Source organism: Muscardinus avellanarius (genome assembly GCF_963383645.1).
Source record: "Muscardinus avellanarius genome assembly, chromosome: 18".
NCBI lineage: Eukaryota > Metazoa > Chordata > Mammalia > Rodentia > Gliridae > Muscardinus > Muscardinus avellanarius.
Window position 1 is genome coordinate 52,347,012 of NC_137804.1, and position 7,254 is coordinate 52,354,265.

Consider the following 7,254-nt stretch of genomic DNA (forward strand, 5'->3'; position numbering starts at 1 on the left):
CCTGCGCGATCCTCCTGTCTCCGCCTCCCAAGCGCAGGGATGACAAGCGTGTGCCACCACGCCCGGCCATTTTACTACTATTTTAAAAAGAACCAAAATATAGAAATATACATGAAAATGTCTTTCCTCTTGTTGGCAAAACACTATCCAAAATAACTACAAACACTTCCATCAGTACAAAGATTTCTGGATGTAAAATTACAAATGACAAAGGAATACCTTTCCAGACAGTAAAAATGATGCTGTGCATAAAATCTACAAAATGTGCAGAAACAATAAATTTCCATTAAGACGGTTTACATTGTTTTTATACAAATATGAGAAACACTATTACATATCAAAACACAGATTAGAAGTTAGTTGGCCTTCCTGCATGTGTAACATTCAAATTTTGGTGTATCTTTGAGGAAGGTCTCTGTGCAGCCAGATACAACAGGGATAACATACAAATGGTTTCCACACACGAATAAGTTAATCTAAATCCTTACTCCTCTACAGAAAGTGTCTATGTTTAAAGTATTTTTTTTCCTTTTCTGTTAAACTTTTGGACAGAAAAAGATGAAGGCTGCCCTTGAACCTTCTTCCAAGACTCCTGGGAACCAAAAAGGGCCTCCAGCACTAAGCATGGGAGCTTGGGGGATGGGGCTCTTCACCTCGATCCCAGTGTATACAGCCTGGGAAGACCGCGGGCATTCCCTGCTCATGTTTCTGGGCCCCGGGTCTGCTGACTGTGGACGGAGAGCAGCCTGCTGTAGAGGAAGGTGGGTCCTGTGTCTCCTTCTCTGACCCCTGGCATGCAAGAGCATCAGATGTTCACAAGCAGGGACACTTAGCAGGTGGGGGCCCATCACCTCCTCCCCCCAGTAGCTGCTGGGGCGACAACTGACACATGTCCAGTGTCCTCTTTCTGGACTGATGTCTGGCAGCTCTGGGTGGAAGACAGCTTGTTTCGGTGGAAGGCTCCTGCCCTTGCTCCTCCTTCCCCAACTCCTGTGAGGATCAATGGGTGGGCAGTGGTGGGCGGTTCTTCCTCCATCCCTCCCTGAGGCTCTTCCTGGGCCCTTCCCTCTATTTCCTCTGGGCCAGGGAGAGGGAGGTGACTGGGCCTGGTCCACCTGCTGGGGTGGTGAAGAAGGGAGATTGTGTCTGTGCTGGAGAGGCATCTGGAGGGTTTTGGAGGGCCCCGATGGCCAGGAGTGGCTTGTACACACCTCAGCCTGCATCCGCAGGATCTCTAGGCAGATTTCTTCAGTCACGACCCCCCAGAGCTGGGTGAATGGGTGGCAGGAGAGGGTTTCCGCTAAAGCCAGTTTGAACAGCCACGATGCAGGGAAGCCTGCTGGCAGGGTAGATGGCAGGAAATGGAAGGGAGTCATGGAGGTGCTCCCAGTCCTCAGTGATAACAGGGCCGGAGAGAGGACAGGGCAGAACACTGAGCCCCCAGACTTGCCCTCCAAGAAAGTTGACCATTCTGAGCACCGTGGGTCAGCTCAAAGGAGGAAAAGAAACAGAGACACTGAGAAAACTCTGCTTGATCCCATTCCTTGGAGACCAAGTGTGCTGTGCACACCTGCCCCTTTGTGACATCACTGGAATGTGTGATGCAGGCAGGGCGCATGGAGCACCCTGTGGATGTGGAGAAGTGGGAACTCTAATACATTGTTGGTGGGATTGCAAATTAGTGCAACCACTGTGGAAAACAGTATGGAGAATCCTCAGAAGAATGGGAATAAATTTACCATTCAATCCAGCAATCCCACTTCTGTGTATCTACCCAAAAGAATGGAAACCAAAATACCAAACTAATGCATGCGTACTATGTTCATAGCTGCACAATTCACCGTCACCAGACTATAGAGCTAGCCAAGATGTCCATCGAGAGATGAATGGATTACAAAACTATGGGATATGTACACAGCCATATTTTACTCAACCATAAAGAAAAACACAATTACATCATTTACAGATGTAAAAGGGAGGGGCTCTGTGCAGCCAGATACAGCAGGGATAAAATAGCATTTCCCATACACAAGTGTATAAATTCTAAATGTTTTTTTCTTTACAAAAGGTGTGGATTTTTAAAGGAGTTTTTCTCCCACAGTCATACTTTGGGGCCGTAATATGAACACTTAGGAAACACAAGTGAAGGGGCTTTGAAAATATAAAAATACAGTCTGCAAGGTGATAGGCCTGTATGGAGGGCTAGTGTCCACTGGTCCAGGGAGGGCTGGTGTCCACTGGTCCAGGGCCCAAGGGGACTGGCAGGATGATGCAAACGTGGAGGCCAATTATGCAGATGTGTGATCAATTATGATTTTTTAAGTGATGAAATGGTGGGGGGACTCTGCAGCAAAAAAGATGGGTGGGCTGTGAAGATAGAGAGACTGTTGAGGAAATCAAGGGTATGGGGATATTAGGAGTTGCTAATGGAAGGGACTAGAGGAGGGGTGTGGGCAGAAAGGTGCAGAGGATCGATACACAGGGCGGTCGAGGATTCCTAGGGCAGGGGATGAGCTTGCATGTGAGGTTGGAAGACAGTTGTGAGGGGAGGTAGAGGTATGAACAGGATCTGGGGTGCAGCAGCCTGGTTGGCCAAGGCCGGGGTAGAACAATAATGGGAATGTGTGGAGAGCCAGAGACAGGAGCAGCGAGTCTGCAGTGTGCGCCACAGGTGAGGCTGTTGGTGTGGCACAGCCTCGGTGGGACCAGATCGAGGCTAACCCTTTATCTCCTTCCTTGACACCTAGGAGCCAAGTTACCAGTCTATTACCAAAAAGGAAAGCTTTGAATATGTGGGCCCATCACCTCAACCCCATAGCAAGTACAAGGGGAACACCTCAAGCATGCCCTGTGTCCTTTTTCAGGGCCTGTATCTGATGGAGGTCAGTGGAGGGCAGATGAAGGCTGGCCCTCTATTCTTTCTCTGACACCTGGGAGCCAAGATATTCATCTATTGCCAAGCAGGGATTCTTAGGAGGTGGGGGCCTGTCCCCTCAACCCCACAGTAAGCACAAAGGGAACACCTCAAGGTTCCCTTTTACAGGGCCTGTATCTGATGGCAGTCAGTGGAGGGCAGCTTGCTATGGAACAGATAAAGGCTGGCTCTATATCTCCTCCCCGAACCCCTGGAAGCCAAGATAGACATATATTGCCAAAGTGGTAAGCTTAAGAAGTGGAAGCCAATCACCTCACGCCCACAGTAAGAGCAGAAAAAAACACAGCGGGCACGTCGAGTGTCCCTTTACAGAACCTGTGTTGGGCAGTTGTTAGAGGGAGACAACTTGCTGCTGAACTCACAGGATACTCAGCTTGCACCTTCTTCCCTGACCCCTGGGAGCCTGGAGAGTGGGGCACATGGTCTTCCTCCATCCCTTCCTGAGGCCCTTCCTGCGCCCTCCCGTCTGTTTTGTCTGTGCAAGGAGGAGAGAGGTAATTGGCTGGCAGGGGGCCTGCACCCTGTCTACTTACTGAGGCAGCGAAGGCAGGAGATGGCATCTGGGCTGGAGAGGCATCTTGAGGGCTCCGGAGGGTCCCAACCGGTAGGAGTTGCTTGTGTACACCTCAGCCTACATCTGCAGTATCTCGAAACATATCTCTTGGGTCAGAAACCCTGCAGTGAGGTTTGTCGGTGGCAGGAGAGAGGTTCTGTTCAAGCCAGCTCATACAGCCACAATACAGGGGAGCCTGCCGACAGGGTAGATGGCTGGAACCGGAAAGGAGTCAGCAAGATGCTCCAGTCAGCAAAAGGGTCCCCCTGCTCAGCTGCAGGAGCAGGGTAGGACAGAGGACAAGGTCAGCTGTGCAGCCTGCAAACTTGCCCAGCAGAGAGTTACTCATTCATAGCATCGTGGGTCAGATCTAAGGAGAAGAAGAAGCGGAAAGGTCGCTTTCTCCTGGGTCCCATCCTTGGAGACCAAGTGCAGCGCTTGAAGCTGGCACTTTGTGACATTGCTGGAATGCTTGATGGCAGACGGAGTGCGTGGAGCGCAGTATTTCAAATCCTGGGTGTTTTCTCTAATTTCATCCTTAAGTTCTATGATCCTGTGGAAAATAAGCATTCTCAATTCTGTAGCTGCCATCTTTCCTACCTCTGTATTTGTGACCTCTGTTGTCATGTGCTTGTGAGGACTTATTGGAATCTTGGTGGACTCTTCCCCCATATTTTCAGGGTTTTGGGGTTTGCAGCTGTTATTTTTGTAGTTTCTGCTCTTTTTCCTACTGTGTTCTGTATAGTATTTATCATCTTACAGTGAGACTCAAAGTGGGTTATGAATGATTCCCTAAACATCTGCTTTTATAAACAGGCATTTAGACTCAGCTTCTGCTGCCTAAGTGGGTATAAGACCTGGCACATCTGAGATATTTAAGTGTCCCTTGTACCTGGGTGCCTCTAGGCTTCCATGTGTGCTGGGCAGTAATTGTTGTATATTCAGGAAGATAGCCCATCCTCAGTGTGACTGTTCTGTGGATACTCTCGTGCTGTCTAGAACTCCCACCTGGACCAAACTTCCTTTCAGTTTGTGGGGATTTGAGTCTCTTGTCCCTTTGCTCTCTGTCTGTATGCTGAGGGGATATGGGCTCAGGGGATATGGGATATGGTGGATTGTCTTTCAACCCATTTATTTTTGGAGCAACTGAAAAAAAACAGAGTCTTCTGTTTGGAATTCTTCGTTTTCATCCCAGGTTTGGACATTTATGTCCGGGTGGAATTCTAGTATCTTGTAACATGCGTGTTTGGAGGGGGTGAATGTAGAGGAACAGGGACAGTCTAAAGAAGAAAAAATATCCTATGGGGATAGAAAAATGACCATGGTGACATCAATAATGTAACAAGCACTTAAGAAGAGAATCCGAAGAGAAAATGATTTTTAAAAGAGAAAGAAAAAGTGAAAACACAGATGGAAAAAAGAGAGTAAAATAATCTGTACAGATATGCAGGCACATGGAGGAAAGGCGAAATTAAGACAGGCAGAAACCCCAAACAAAACGTAAAATACAATGAAAAAATCTAAACCAAGCCAAATAAACCTAAAAAAAATATAAATGTAAATAAAAGGGTCAGAGAAAATAGAATGAAAAGGAAAAATAAACAAAAACCTGCCAAAGAAATCCCTAAAATACTACCACCTACGTTTTTTTATTTTACTGTAAATGGGGACTTGGTCTTGTTAGTGGAGACGTTTACAGGAAGGAGTGAGTCTTCTCCTGCTCTAAAGGCTGTGGGCTTCTGTTGCTTCTTGTGAGTCTGTTTCCCTATCTTTTAATAAGCTGGGTCTGGGAGGTTGAGTTGAGATCATTTGACTTTTTTCTCAACTTCTTTCTGGTTCAGTTTCAGATTTCTGGAGTCTACCATTTGCCAGTGAGCTTTACTGATGGCTGCTTTGGAGATGGAGAAGAGATTCCCCCTGGCTGTAGACACCGTGACCCTGGTAGTGTATCCTGAGAGCACCTCAGGGATTGTGCTCAGGCTCACTTTGGAATATTTGTGGTTCTGTACAAATTTTAGGACTCATTCTGTTGTGTTGGAATGACTATAGATTACTTGGGCAATAGAGTCATCTTAAAAATAATAGATCTTCTCATCCATGATTCCAAGAAGTCTTCAAATTCTTCCTTTATTTCTCCTCTTATCCAGTTTTTATGTAGTAGTGTATTATTCATTCTCCATGTGTTTCTGTAGACTCTTCTGAATTTTCTTATTGTTGATTCAGGTTGCTGGGGGTGTAGCTTAGAGATAGAATGCCCCAAATTTGATTGCCAATAAAGAGAGCATATGAGAAAGAGAAAGGCAGGCAGAGAAAGAAGAAGGAGGACGAAAAGGAGGAGGACGAAAGGAGGAGGAGGAGGAGGAGGAGGAGGAGGAGGAGGAGATGGTCACCATCACTGAGATAGAAGGAATCTAGGAGAGAGGGTTGTGTCCTGGAGCCAAGTGAAGGAATGTTTGAAGGGAGAGGGACTGTCATGGTGGCACATGTTATCTAGAGGTTAAGAAAGACATTCAATGAGAACTGGCAGTTAAAAATAGAGTTCAAGCCAGGCATAGTGGCTCACGCCACTATGAGATATAAAAACACATTAAAATTTAAAATTCAGCCATATATTGTGGTATACACCTGTCATCCCAATGCTTGGAAGGCACAGGGGCACTATCTTACTGCCAAAAACCCTGGGGCTAGAATCCAGGGGCATTCTACCTCCATGCTACACCCCCAGTCCTATTTTTTTCATTCTTTTATTTTATTTTACTTTATTTTTGTGGTACTGAGGGTGGAATCCAGGGGCTTTTCTACCTCCGGGCTATACCCCAAGACCTATTTTTATAATTTATTTGGAAACAGGGTTTCACTAAGTTGCTGAGAGCCTCACTACGTAGCTGAGGCTGGCTTCGAACCTGCGCGATCCTCCTGTCAGGCCTCCCAAAGCGTGGGGATTATGAGTGTGCGCCACCACGCCCGGCTTCTCAGGAACTCTTGCTGGCCTCTCCTTGGGATTCCACCCCACACCGGCATCTTTAAGGCTGTGAATGGATCAGAAAGAGTGAGGGGTGGATCGAGAAGTGCTCCCAACTTATTTTGTCTCGTAAGTGGTAGCCATGAGAGGTTACTAACAGCAGTAACGATGGCTACCACTTACAAAATAAGTTGGGAGCACTTCTCCTTGATCCCTCCCTCACTAAAGATGCCAGTGAGGTGCTCCGCTGCCCGTGGCCCCTCTGCCCAAGGTTCTTCCTACCTCACAATGAATGGAGCCCAGGAGACATGAAGGGACTCTTCCCACATCCTCTTCCCTCTTCCAAGGAATGGAATTGTTATCTACAAGCTCTCCTATACTCTGGCATCTTAGAGGAGCGCTGGGAGACGGCTGCAACAGGCGCTACTGCCAGGGAGTCAAGAAGGTTTCTTGGAGGAGAGGTTGTGGCCAAGAAAGGGTCATCTGTGGAGAGAAGTGACAAGGGGATCGGGTAGCAAGAAGGAAATTTGTCCTAAGAGTTCTGTCATTCATCAGCAAAAATTTTTGGTGGTTCTTCTGTGTGCAAGAAAAGTGATCTTTTCCTGAAGCTCTTTATTTCTACTTGTGAATCCAAGAAGAGAGAGCAGGGAAATATCTAATGAGTCCTACGCCACTGCATTTAATTAAGTTCCAAATGGCACGATGCAGTCCAGAAAGGCCAGAGGAATTCAGGAAAAGCCCAGACTGTCTTCTAGAGTGATAGGGGCTGTGGCAGTTGACAAATGGATGACACATAAGGGAGGT